General features: G+C 39.2%; 1 protein-coding gene across 4 annotated transcripts in view; it reads right to left on the bottom strand.

The window, feature by feature from the left end:
• TMOD2 (tropomodulin 2) overlaps window positions 1–657 on the bottom strand; it is a 50559-nt gene extending 49902 nt beyond the window's left edge. For all 4 annotated transcript variants that reach the window (XM_068551665.1, XM_068551670.1, XM_068551656.1 and 1 more), the window contains exon 1: window positions 531–657. The gene's annotated coding sequence lies outside the window, so the exon portion shown is untranslated. The remainder of the gene's footprint in view (window positions 1–530) is intronic.
• Window positions 658–14913: the final 14256 nt, after the last annotated feature.

Genomic DNA, 14913 nt, shown 5'->3' with positions numbered 1-14913 from the left:
AAAATGAGTCCCGAGGACCTGCATCAGGCCGCTCTCGGAACGCTGCTTTCTCGGAGGCTGAAACGCCCTGCGGGTGACAGCTCCAGCCGGAGTCTACCCTTCCCCGTCGCCTGCTCTAACGCTGCAGTGACAGCATTAGGCTCCAGGAGCTTGTCAAACGTTAACAGGAGAGGATAAAATGGGGAACAAAGCCCAGCGTGGAAAAACCCGGCCCCGCAGCTAAGGGAGGACAGAGACCGCGCCCTCACTGCGGCGGCCCGGGGGCTGCAGAGACTGCGGAGCCGCAGTGCAGGGCGTGGGACCCACACCCGCCGGGCGCCTCCGGCCCGCGCCGCCCTCTCCTCCGCACCGCCCGTCGAGCCGAGGAGGCCAGAGGCGGCCCCGGCCTCGAGGGCCCGCCCGGCCGAGCGCCGACGCCGCGGAGCATCCTCCCGAGGGCAGGGAGGGCGCGGCCGCCCCACGCTGCGGGCCGGGGGCTGCAGACCGCGCCTCGCCCGGGCGGGCCCCCACCCACCCCCCGGCGCGCTCACCCGTCAGCGCGCCCATCCCGGAGCCGGCGGTGCTGGCCGTCAGTCTGTCTGCCCCGAGGTAGAGGGGCCGGCGAGCAGGGCGGCGCCGTGGCCGGGGCGAGCGCGGCAATCAACAGGCGGCTCCCGGCCGGGCGCGGCGCCGGGGCGCGCGGCTGCTGCGGAGCAGGCTGGGAAGCGTAGTTCGAGGCGGCGTGCGGCGGCCGCGCGGAGGCGGGACCCCCTGCCCCCTGGCTGCCACCCCGGGCTTCCTCACCCCTCCCCTGAAGGTGTCCTCGCCCGGAATCTGCGTCCCGACCCCGTAACCGCTGTGCAGGCGAGGAGGACCTCAGCCTTGGGACCAAGCTGTGCGGGCTCTTTGGAGAAGCTCGGGGCTACGGATAGGGTGGGTGGCAAAGTCTCCCCAAACTTGTGAAGAGCTGTTGGGTGAGTGAGCATCTTTAAGTGGAAGCCTTGTTAACACCGGGTCACAGAAGGGGCAGGCCTGCCCTAGGCTTTATTGGCTTTACGCCGGCCTAGGGCGGGGCGTGGGGAGGAGTAGCTGGGGTACATGCCTGGGGGTAGGGAGGTGGCGTGTAGCGAGGCCGATCTAAAGTTTGTGGGTGAGAATGTTCGAGAGCCGACGCACACGCAGTGGCGTCACTAGAGGAGAGGCTGGCTAATTTAGCCTCTCTGTGCCTTAGCATCCTTATCTGTAAGGTAGGCTTAAAGCTTGAAGACATGTTGTGAGGACTAAACGCATTTTAGGTGCATAGGTGAAAGCACCTGTGTCTGGCACTTAGCACATACTCCATAAATGGTCCTTCCTTGGGAGTTGCAAGGGAGACCCGGGCACACTTCCGGCCTCGAAAGCCCTACGTATAATGCTAAGCTAAAGATAGTCGACATCGTTGGTCTAGATAAATAAATGTTACAACCCGCCGGGTTTGCTATTGTCAGCCGTTTAGCAGGCTCACTTCATCCGGAATGTAAACTGTGATGTGTCCTCTATGCCAGGTTCTTGGGAACTACAAAGATAGAGAAAATACTGTCTGGTCTCTGAAGCATGAAGTGGGGTGGGGTGACATTGGACAAAGATTGGAATTATGAAAATATATGGCATAATAGGATTACCTTCCAGAAATCAGATATGATATCTCTCCTTTTGAACCCTTGCTGCATATTTTCAGTGCAATATTTCTCATTATGGTGGGATTTGCATCTTCCAGATGTGGTGGAAGGAAAATGAACCAAAGAGATGGACGCACCATTGCTGGCATAATCTCTGAAATAGGCAAAGGCTGAATGGAGGTGAAACAGTATCATAATCTGGCATGACCTGTGCAGTAATCATGTGACCAAAAAAAAAAGTGCCGCAGAGAATTCCATGTTTGAAAATAGTAGCATCACTTTGCATTTGTGGAAGTACTTTCCTATCCATGTTCTCGCTTGATTTTTGCAACAACCCTGTAAGAGGCAGAGTGAGGATTTTCTTCAGTTAGAGTTCTAAGAGACACAGAGAGGTGATATGAGTTATTCGGTCATCCAGCTGGTCATTAAGCCTATCTTCTCTCCTTCAGCCCTGACCTTCCCCAAAGAGGCACTCACAGCACTCTCTTTCCTTTGTACATTTCAAAACAGGGCCATACCTTCCCCAGCAAGAGGGCTGAATCAGAAAATAAAGTTAATTCTCAAAGTTTCTTGGAACTATAAAGATGAACAATGGCATACAGTAGCTGCTGATTGAGATACCAGTGTCGTTTCCACTATCAACACTATAGTAATGGACTACAGTTTTAGCCTCCTCACCAGAATGACTAATCTGAGAGGGAAGGAGTGAACTTAAATGGAGGTGTGACCAAATCAATTTAAATCACATTCCCAAGTTTTCCTATACGTTTGTTATTCCAAATATCCTATGTAACAGACCAGATGTCTTTGACTTTGACTTTTTTATGTTGTACATTTGTCACAAATTATAGCTTTCTGTTAAATAAGAATAGGACTGCTTACAGTAGCTTCCTTGGAGAAAGCTGATGGTAGGCATAAGCTGAAAATAATAAAGCAATTTTATTCAGATTTGAAGAAAGTGTAGCAAAGGTTTGATATAGCAAAGATACTTAGTGGTGTACTATCTTTCTCATTGGCTTCCTTGTGATTCCCTGAAAGGAAAACGTCTGCATGTGATGAAATGAATGGAGCACTGCTTCAGACGAAGATTGTGAAAGGAAGCAGGCATAGAAATGATTTCTTAGGTTAAAGTCGTAGGTGGCAGCCAAAGCAGAGATACAAGAGCTATCCAACAGTCCCAGTCCCATTTATATGAAAATGTAAAATTGAAACACAGCTCCTAGAGCTGGGAGGGAACTTACAGATCATCTTGTCTAGCCTCTTCATGCAATGAGGAGGCTGATACGTCGACAGTAAATTCGCAATGGAATATGTAGCATACATCATTTGGAACACATAGTAGATACTGTTGCTTGCCTACTCAACATCCATTCCCCCCTTTTCCTTCTTCTTTGCAGAAGCCTGTAAAGGTGTTCACCCATTAGGGAACCTGACCCTATTACCATCCCATACCAACCTAGCATGGGCAAGGGGAATACAGTCCTCCTGACTGGCCACTGAGAGATTAGGGGTGGGCATGTGACCCAGTTCTGACCAGTGAGGCCTGAGGAGGGGTCAGCTGAAGTCCTTCTAGGAAAGGTTTTCTTGCTCTTAAATAGAGGCGTACAGGGAAACATGCCACCATCTCCATGGGATGTTGTTGCACCTGGCCGTGTTACCTCAAACTGGAATAGCCATCTTAGGGGATCCAGCCTTAAGACAAAGCCAACACACTGATGATGGCAGAGTAAAGAGATAGAATGAACTTGGGTCTGTGATGTTGTTGTTGAGTCAGTAAACCAATCAGCCCTGGTGCTGCCCTACCTCTGGATTTATTATTATATGAGATAATAAATATCCTTATTGTTGAGCCCATTTGAGATGGAGTTCTCTGTTACTTGAAACTGAAAGAATCCTAAGCGTTGCAGATGAAATGTGAAAGTAAGTTCTTTGGATGGACTGAAGGACCACTTCCCAGAGTTAATAAAAACAAACAACAACCACAACCCAGGAAAAGGATAGGGATATTATCACATAATGGATAGAAGTATGCATTTTAACTATGGTTAAACTGTGGTTTCCAATCCAGACAGACCTAGGTCGAACCCATATGTTTACTGCTTGCTTGACTGTGGCCAAGTTTCTTTAACCTTTCTAAGCCTCATTTTCTTCATCTCTAGGCTGGGGATAATAATACTTACCACATGAGGTTGTTATGAAGATGAAATGGGATAATTTGTGTCAAGTATGCTACAAAGGATATGGTGCCTAGTAAGCACTAAAGGAGTGGTGACTATCTTGATGAACTATGAATTATCTTATTTATAGTGTAATAAATAACACTATAACAGCCCTGGTGCTGCATCTGAAAGTGAATCACTATATAATAGTGATCATATTAAATGACACCACAGTGATGCAAGCAACAAATTCCAGAATGTGGGAAACTCTACATGACAACCCAGTTCTTCAATAAATTGCAAGAAAAATAAAGGAAGGAGAGCTTATAGATACACAGAAATAGAAGAGGCAAATAACCAAATGTAGTGTGTTGATCTTGATTTGAACAAAGCAGCCATTAAAAAATATTACATTTATGAGACAACTGGGGGGAATGTGAACACAGAATATTTGATTATATTAGGGTATTATTTTTAAATTGTTTGGATGTGATAATGGTATCGTGTTATTTTTTAAAAAAGAGTCATCTTTTGGAAAGATACTACTGAATATTACTGAAAAAATACTGAATATTTACAGAAGAAATAATCTGGGATTTGCTTTTCAAATAATCCATCATGAGAGTAGTGGTAGGGTGGCAGGGTGGAGGTATCGATGAAACAAGATAGGCCATGAGTTGATAATGTTGAAGCTGAGTAATGGAACTTTATTAAACCATTCTCTCTGCATTTTTTTTTTTTTGGTACCTTTTGACCCCTTTCCATGTGATGAGAACTTTTTAAGATCTATTCTCTTAACAACTTTCAAATATGCAATACAGTATTATTAACTATAGTCACATGCTGTACATTACATCCCCATGACTGATTTATTTTATAACTGTAAGTTTGTATCTTTTGACCCTCTACACCCATTTCACCCACTCCCCACTCCTTGCCTCTGGCAACCACTGGTCTGTTCTCTGTATCTACAAACTTGGTTTTTGTTTTTGTTTTTGTTTTAGATTCCACATGTAACTGAGATCACACAGTACTTGTCTTTCTCATCTGACTTATTTCACTAAGCATAATGCTCTCAAGGTCCATCCATGTTGTCGCAAATGGCAAGATTTCATTCTTTTTTGTGGCTAAATAATCTCTGTATTTTAAAAATACAGCTTCCCTGAGATATATTTCACATACCATAAATTTACCCTCTTAAAGCGTACAAATCTGGGCTTCCCTGGTAGCACAGTGGTTGAGAATCTGCCTGCCAAGGCAGGGGACACGGGTTCGAGCCCTGGTCCGGGAAGATCCCACATGCCGCAGAGCAGCTAAGCCCGTGCGCCACAACTACTGAGCCTGCGCTCTAGAGCCTGCGAGCCACAACTACTGAAGCCCGCGCACCTAGAGCCCGTGCTCTGCAACAAGAGAAGCCACCGCAAAGAGAAGCCCGCGCACCGCAGTGAAGAGTAGCGCCCGCTCGCCGCAACTAGAGAAAGCCCGCGCACAGCAACAAAGATCCAATGCAGCCAAAAATAAATACATAAATAAAATTTTAAAAATCTTTTGCCTACTTTTTAATTGGGCTATTTGTCTTTTTATTATTGATCTATAAATGTTTTTTATGTGTTCTGATTATAAATTCCTTATCAGACATATTATTTGCACATATTTTCTCCCATTCTGTGGGTTGTTCTTTTTTCTAATTTCTTGATGGTATCCTTTGGTAAACACCATTTATCAGTTTGAAGAGGTTCCTGTCTATTCCTACTTTGTTCAATGCTTTTATCATGAAAGGGTGTTAGATTGCACCAAAGACTTTTTCCGTGTCTGTTAAGATGATCATGTAGGTTTTTTCATTTATTCTATTAATATGGTGTATTACATTTATTTTCAGATCTTAAATTAACTATTCATTCCTGAGATAAATCCTACTTGGTAATGGTGTATAATCCTCTTTATATATCGTTGGAATTGGTTTGCTAGTATTTTGTTGAAAACCTTTTGTGTCCATATTCATAGGAAATATTGGTCAGTAGTTTTCTTGTCTTTTGATGCTTTGACTAGTTTTGGTATCAGAGTAATACTAGCCTTATAGAATGAGTTAGGAAGTGTCGCTTCCTCTTCTAATTTTGGGAAGCATTTATGAAGGACTGGTATTAATTCTTTAAATTCTTTAAATGTTTGGTAGAATTTACCAATGAAACCATCTGGGCCTTGGCTTTTTTTGTTGGAAATTTAAAATTTACTAATTCAGTCTTTTTGGTTGAATTCAGATTATGTATTTCTTCTTGAGTCAGTTTTGTTAGTTTGTGTCTTTCTAGGAATTTATCCATTTCATCTAAGTTACCTTGTTTGTTGGCAAACAGTTGTTCATAATATTTCTTTATTATCCTTTTTCTTTCTGTAATATCAGTAGAGATATGAAGATCTAGGAGATGTTCCCTCCTTCATTCCTAATTTTAGTATATGCATCTCTTTCTTTTTTTCTTGGTCAGTCTACGTAAAGGTTTGTCAATTTTGTTGATCTTTTCAAAGAACCAACTTTTGGTTTTGTTGATTTTCTCTATTGTTTTTCTAGTCTCCATTTCATTTATTTTTGCTATAATCATTATCTTTACTATGGCTGAGATGGTTTCACTCGTGAATTCTACCAAGAATTTAAGGAAGAAATGATACCAATTCTCTATAATCGCTTCCAGAAAATAAAAGCAGAGGAACACTTCCTAACTCATTCTATGAGGCCAGTATTACCCTAATACCAATACCAGACAAAGATATTACAAGAAAGAAAAATTACAGGTCAGTATCTCTCATGAAAATAGATGCAAAAGTCTTCAACAAAATATTAATAAATTGAGTTCAGCAATGCATAAAAAGGATCTTACATTACTAGCAAGTGGGGTTTATTCCAGGTATGCAAGGCTGGTTCACCATTTAAAAAATCAATTAATCCATCACATCAGCAGGCTAAAGAAGAAAAAACTTATATGATCATATCAATAGATATAGAAAAGGCATTTGACAAAATCCAACATTCATTCATGATAGAAAGCACGCAGAAAACTAGAAATAGAGGGGATCGTCCTCGATATGATAAAGAAGATATATAAAAACTACAGCTGACATACTTAATGGTGAGAAACTGGATGCTTTCCCCCTAAGATCAGAAACAAAGCAAGGATATCTCCTCTCATTATTCCTATTCAACATCATACTGAAAATCCTAGTTAGTGCAGCGAGACTAGAAGGGGAGGGAAGGTATATACAGATTGGGAAGGAAGAAATGAAAGTCTTTGTTCATAGATGACATGATTGTCTATGTAGAAAATCCCAAAGAATTATTTTAAAAACCTTTTGGAATTAATAAGTGATTATAGCAAGGTTGTTAAGTTACAAGGTCAATAGACAAAGGCAATTGCTTTCCTGTAATTGTAAATTAAGAACACAATATCATTTATTTTAGTACCAAAAAAAGGAAGAAAGAAAGAAAAAAAATTCTTAGGTATATGTATCTATATGAGGGAAACGACAAGCTCTGATGAAAGGAGTCAAAGAAAATTTAAATGGTGAGATATCTCATGTTTATAGAGAGAAAAACTCAGTGTTGTTAGGATGCCATTTCTTCCCAACTTGACCTATAGATTCAGGGCAATCCCAATCAAAATCAACAAGTTATTTTGTAGGTATCAACCAACTAATTCCAAAGTTTATATGGAAAGGTAAAGGACCCAGACTAGTCATACAATACTGAAGAGGAAGAACAAAGTCAAAGGACTTACACTACCAAATTTCAAGACTTACTATAAAGCTACAGTAATCATGACAGTGTGGTATTAGTGAAAAATAGACAAATAGATCAATGAAACAGAATAGAGAGCCCAGAAATAGACTCATGCAAATACAGTTAACTTATCTTTGACAAAGAAGCAAAGACAATTCAATAGAGAAAGGATAGTCTTTTCAACCAGTGGTGCTTAGCAACTGGACATCCACACGCAAAAGAATAAATCTAAACACAGAATTCTCACCATTCATAAATATTAACTGAAGATGGATCATAGACCTGACTTCAAAACACAAAACTATAAGACTTACAGGAAATAACATAGGACAAAATCCAGGTGACTTTGGATTTGATGATGACTTTTTAGATACAACACCAGAAGCAGATTCGGGAAAGAAAAAATTGATAAGTTGGGCTTTATGAAAGTTGAAAACTGCTCTGAGAAAGACACTGTTAAAAGAATGAAAAGGCAAGCCACAGACTGGGAAAAATATTTGTTGGCAAAGATGTGGAGAAATTGGAACCTGCATACATTGCTGCAAGTGGGAATGTGAAACAGTGCAGATGCTATGGAAAACAGTTTGGTGGTTTCTCAAAAAGCTAAACATATGACCCAGCAATTTCAGTCCTAGGTATCTCTCTAAAGAAATCTAAAGTAAGGACTTGAACAGATACTTATATGCCAGTGTTTACTGCAGTATTATTTACAATTGCCAAAACGTGGAAACAACCCAACAAGTATCCATCAGCCGATGAATGGACAAACAAAATGTGATATATCCATACAATGAAGTATTATTCAACCATAAAAAGGAATGAAGTTCTGACACGTGCTACAACATAGATGAACCTTGAGGACATTATGTTAAGTGAAACAAACCATACACAAAGGACAAATATTGTAAGTTTCTTTTTGTAAGAAATGTCTAGAATAGGCAAATTCATAGAGATAGAAAGTAGATTAGAGGTTACCAGGGGCTGTGGGAAGTAGGAATCGGAAGTCACTGCTTAGTGTTTATAGTTTCTGTTTGGAGTGATGAAAATGTTTTGGAGATAGACAGTGTTGGGATGGTGGTACCACATTGTGAATGGTATTTTGTGCCACTAAATTGTATACTTAAAAATGGTTAAAGTGGTTAAAAAACTAATAATGCAATGTGAATGTGAAACATTTTATATGGGTGAATTGTATGGTATGTGAACTATTTCTCAATAAGCGTGTTAAAATATGCAATTATATAATTATAGCACAATTTACTTATCTGTTCTGCTGCTGAATAATTGATTATTTCCAGTTTTTGTTGTTCTGAATGATGCTGCTATGGACGTTTTCACAACATGTCTCCTGGTGTATAGGTACGAGATTTTCAACAGGGGATATACAGTGTCTAGTATTGGAATTTCTGGTTTGTAGGGAATGCGCATGTACAGTTTTGCAAGATGTATAGGTATAGGTAGGTGTATAGGTAGGAGATTTTCAACAGAGGATATACAGTGTCTAGTATTGGAGTTTCTGGTTTGTAGGGAATGCGCATGTACAGTTTTGCAAGATAGTGGCAGAGTGTTTTTCAAAGTGGCTGTACCCAATTGTACTCCTCCCAGCAGTGCACAGAATTCCTATCTTCACTGGTAACTGGTCTTGCCAAACTTAGATTTTGCCCATCTGGTGAGTGTAAAGGGGTTACTCTTTGTGGTCTTAATGTGAATTTTTCTGATTTTAATGAGATTGAGTATCTTTTCATATGTTTATTCACAATTAGGATTTTTTCTTCTATAAAGTTCTAGTTATACCATTGGATTATGTCTTTGTCTTATTGTTATGTAGGAATTAGCTCTTTAAATATTCTAGATATTAATCTTTGGTTGATTGCATATGTTACAAATAGACATTCCTTGCTACCAGAATTTATGAAGTTTCTGAATTCAGATAACCAGAGTTCAAATAATGAAGAATACCTAGTTTTCAGAAACTATTTCATTCTTGATTTTCATATAAAAGTTAGCTAGAATTTGGATAATGAGATAATTCAACATTTTTTTCAAATATTTTTGGTTCCTGGGACACCTGTTTCTTCTCTTAGTTTCTAATTTGTCTTTATTTTCTTTAAGATATCTTTTTTGTTAGAAGCTCTTAATTTTAACGTTGTCATGCTTATCAATGTTTTATGAATAGAGCATTTTTTCATCCTACTAAAGAAATCTTTTCTTGTCCTGAGATCATAAAGATATTTTTCTCTATATTCTTCTAAAAGTTTTAAAGTTTTATCTTTCACATTTAATCTGTAATTCAACTGAACTTAAATTTTGTGTGTGGTAGGAAGTAGAGATTCTACCATGTGGATAACTAACTGTCCTGACATCATGTGTTTTATAGACCATTTCCCAGTGACCTACAACGCAACCTTTGTCATAGATGAAGTTCTCATACATTTGTGATTGTGTTTCTGGGTGCACTACTCTTATCCATTGGTTTCCCAGCATCAATATCACTCTGGCTTAACTATTATAGCTTCATAATAATTCTTGTTATCTGGTAGGGCAGTTTCCCTTTCCTTATTCTTCAAAAATATCTTGGCTGTCTGTGGGTCTTTGCTTTTCCATATCAACTTTAGAATTAGCTTGTCATGTTTCTTGCAAACCCATTGCTGTTGCATAGAATATACGATCAATTTGTAGAGTACTGACATTTTGTATGATATTGAGTCTTCCTGTCCGTGAACATGGTGTAGTTTTTCCATTTATTTAAGTCTTCTTTAATGTATTTTCATATATTAAAATTTTTTTCTCTGTAAATGTCTTGCCCATCCTTTATTAGATTCATTCCTTTGTTCTATTTATTCTGTCACTTAATCTATTAATGTCTTAATATTAAGGCACCCTTGAATTTCTGGGATAAAGTCATCTTGTTTATGATGGATTATCTTTTGTATGCACTGCTAGATTTGGCTTAATAATATTTTAAGATTCTTATATCCATCTTTATGAGCGTGATACCTTCCTCAACTGGTTTTGGTCATGGTTATACCATGATAGATATGGGATTGGGTGTATGGTTATATTACGAACTAAGTTGAAGATTGTTCCTGCTACTTCTTTTCTCTGAAAGAGTTCACATAAAATTGGATTGATCTGTTCTTTGAAAGGTTGATAGAATCTTCCAATAAGATCTTCTGATGCTGACTTTTTTTTGGTAACAAGATTTTTAACTCTAGTACTGATTCAGTTTCTTTAATTGTTATAGAACCATTCAGACTTTCTATTTTGCCACGTATTAGTTTAGGCAAGTTGTTTATGGTTCTAGCTTACAAATCCCTCTTGTTTTGATACATAAGGCTGTCCCTTTTTAATTGCCAGCTCAATTATTAATTTCATTAAAAAATTAAATTATAAATACTTATATTAGGAGGACTTCAAGTTAGTTTAGACTTCCAGCTTGCCAGAACCAGAACCAGATATGAATTTCTTCAACTTTACTAGATATTGTCCCACAGCTCTTCAAAGTGGTTGCACCTATTTATACTGCCACCAACACTGAGAATTTCTGTTGTTCAACAGGAATCTTACCAATACTTAGAATTGTCCAGTTCTTTAATTTTTGCTAGTCTTATGCCTATGAAATTGTAGTTTTAAATGGAATTTCTCTGCTTTTTGGTAAGGTTGTGCATCTTTCCATTGGCCATTTGAGTTTTATCTTCTGTAAATTGTTCATATCTTTTGACCATTTTTCTAGTGGGTGTTTTTCTTCTAATAACTTGTAGGCATTTTAACATACTCTGGATAGTAATACTTTGTCAGTTATAGGTATTCAAATATATTTTCCCATTTTACACCTTGTCTATCGAAATTTTTCAGGTGCTTTTTCAGGACAGAGGTTTTTATGTTTATATATAGAATTTGCCAGTTTTTTTCTTTGTAGTTTGTATTTTTGGTATCTTGCTTAAGAAATTCTTTGCTATCCTAAGGTTATAAAGATATTCTAAAAGTGTTAAAGTTTGCTTTTCCCAATTATATATTTAATCAATCTATAATTGATTTTGGCATATGGTATAAGGTAGAGATCTACAATTTTTTTCCACGTGGATGGCTAATTGTGGCAGCAGCATTTATTGTCATAGATTCATTTCTCTGGTATGTGTGGGTCTGCTTCTGGGCTTTCTTTGTTGTCCCCTTCTTACATTTATTTGTCTTTCCCAGCATCACTACTGTAATAGTTTAGTTCTCATCACTTTTTTTGTAAATCTTGATGATTGTAAAGTTAAGTCTCCCTTCCTCATTCTTCTTCAGGAATGTCTTGGCTCTTCTTAGCCTTTATCTTCCATATGAATTTTAAGATAAGCCTGTCATGGGGCTTCCCTGGTGGCGCAGTGGTTGAGAATCTGCCTGCTGATGCAGGGGACACAGGTTCGAGCCCTGGTTCTGGGAAGATCCCACATGCCGCGGAGCAACTAGGCCCGTGAGCCACAACTACTGAACCTGCGCCTCTGGAGCCTGTGCTCCGCAACAAGAGAGGCCGCGATAGTGAGAGGCCCGCGCACCGCGATGAAGAGTGGCCCCCACTTGCCACAACTAGAGAAAGCCCTCGCACAGAAACGAAGACCCAACACAGCCAAAAATAAATATAAAAATAACTAACTAAATAAAAGATTACTATTAAAAAAATAATAAATAAATAAGACACTTACATTAAAAAAAAAAAAAAGATAAGCCTGTCATGTCCTTTGAAGAATCCTATAGGGATTTTGGTTGGAATTTCAATGAATTTATATATTAGTTTGGGAAGGAAATGAAAATTTTGCATGTCCCCATTTATAAACATGGTATATCTGTTTTTGTTTAAATCTTCTTTTATGTCCTTTAATAGAATGTAATAATTTTTCCATATAAAGCATGCTTCTCTTTTGTTAAGTTTATTCCTAAATTTTTTTTTTTTTGGTATCTAAAATGTTGTCTTTTCCACAAAATATTTTCTGATTGATTGATGCAATTGATATTGGCATAATGTGTCTTATAGTCTTATGTCTTATAGTTTGAACAGTTCCAATGTAGACATTATCTGTGTTACCTGTAAACATTTTAGTATTATTATTGGCAAATAACAGTTTATTTCTTTTCAATCTTCATTTCCCTTTCTCCCTCTTTTTCTTATTGCATTGGCTAGGACCTCCAGAACAAAATTAAACAGGAGTAGTAACAGAAGCCTTCCTGTTCTTATTCTTGATCTCAAAGGGAGTGCTTCTAATGTTCACTACTAATGATGAGGTTTGTTCTATGTTGTAGGTAGATATACATAAAACTAATTTTGAAGTTCTGATTGAAGAAGGAAAAATAAATGTACAAAAAATTCAATCTGAGCCACAAATTGTAGATATTAACTTTGGATTAGGGAGAGATCGATATAAAATTCACAGGGGCTTCCCTGGTGGCGCAGTGGTTAAGAATCCTCCGGCCAGGGCTTCCTTGGTGGCGCAGTGGTTGAGAATCTGCCTGCCAATGCAGGGGACACGGGTTCGAGCCCTGGTCTGGGAAGATCCCACATGCCATGGAGCAACTAAGCCTGTATGCCACAACTACTGAGCCTGTGCTCTAGAGCCCGCGAGCCACAACTACTGAGCCTGTGTGCCACAGCTACGGAAGCCCGCACACCTAGAGTCCGTGCTCTGCAACAAAGAGAAGCCACCGCAATGAGAAGCCCGTGCACCAAACGAAGAGTAGCCCCTGCTCGTAGCAACTACAGAAAGCCTGCGTGCAGCAATGAAGACCCAACACAGCCAAAAATAAAAATAAATAAATAAATAAATTTATTTAAAAAAATTCACAGGAACACTAGATATTTGACAACAGCTCAAATCTATCTAGGAAAAAACAACTCACAAAGAACCCTAACCATGCAACATCAAATAAGTACTTATTTCAGCCGATTAATTTCTGAGAGCTAGAGGAAACGCTAGTGAAGATCACAGAAAGGAATCATGGAGAAAATTCTGAGAACTGTGTTGAGTTTATTTCAGAGCATTTTAGAATTGTTCTGGAGGTGTTTTCTGACCCAGGATTTCTTATGGCTGGAGAAATTGAAAATAACTAGGGACAGCTTAGAAATTAGCTCTGATAAGAGAGAAGTGGGATGGCTTTCGAATCTCCATACATTTCTGGTGATAACTTTTCCCTTGCACTTTTACAGAGGACTTGGTCTTTTTGTACAGGAATTAAGTGATCATCACCTAGCCTTTTTCCTTCCTGGCTCATTTTCTGCCTACTTATGTATACTGTTCTGCCTTTTGGGAATCTCTGACTCCCAAAGCTATCTTCCTGGTTCCTTATTTAGGCCTGTTTTTCCCCACTTTAATTCAGCATTTCCAAAATTGTAAAAATTCTGAGAAAAAAAGGGGTTCCATGGTCAAATGAGTTTGGGAAATATGGTGTCAAGCAAAATCCAATATCTTATTTTACTACAGGACTTATAGAGCCTTCAGTATCCTAATGTGCACTGTGAATCTCCAAAAGGGAAGCATATATCGCAGTGTTTCTCCAATTAATTGATCATGGAACCCTTTTCAAACAACACCTAATAATACTTTATAGAACCCAGTTCATTAATTTTCAAATAAAAACTTCCAGTTCTTCAGTAAACTTTTCTTTAGTGGAAGACATGTTATATGCTATCTCTCTACTAGACTGTCAACTCTGAGGGCAATTTCTCCTGTTTTCTTGAAGTATTACCTGATCTCATTTATATATTGAAACTCTGGGGTTCTGCCTCTTTCTTAGGCCCTGGGATAGGCACACTGGATACCACCCAAGAGTTCATCTATGGCAGACTCTTGCTAAATTACCTAATTTAGCTTTCAGGATCTTTTTACTACACCTCAATTCAACCACTTTTGATGCTTTATTCAAGGCACTGAGCTAGGTAGGCACTGCTGGAGCTAAAAAGGATGAGTAAGATCTAGTTATACCTCCCAGGAGTATGTATAGAGGAGATAAGACAAGCACATGACACAAAACACGAGTTAAATGCTAAACAAGAGGTACAAACCACCTTGATATTCAATGGAGAAACAATAACAATTGGGCAGTTGGGGGAGGGGGACAGGTGGGAAGAATCAGGAAAGATCTCATTTTGGGATGTTTCATTTGGGATGGACCTTAATATTTTCTTAAATGTAGACAGAGAGTATTGGAAGAGTGGGGTTACAGGTGGAAGGTATAGCATATGCAAGGCATGAGGGTAAGAAGTTCAAGTGGCAGGAGTATATGGAGTTTGCAGGATGAGTTGTAGATGGGGTACGGCCAGAGCGTGAATAATAAAAATGGAAATAAGAGTTGAATGCCAGTGTGAGTTAAAACTGCT

The sequence above is a fragment of the Eschrichtius robustus genome, chromosome 1, assembly GCF_028021215.1.
Source record: "Eschrichtius robustus isolate mEscRob2 chromosome 1, mEscRob2.pri, whole genome shotgun sequence".
Classification (NCBI taxonomy): domain Eukaryota; kingdom Metazoa; phylum Chordata; class Mammalia; order Artiodactyla; family Eschrichtiidae; genus Eschrichtius; species Eschrichtius robustus.
Note: the sequence above shows the minus strand (reverse complement) of the source record. Positions and strands in the feature narration are given on the sequence as shown.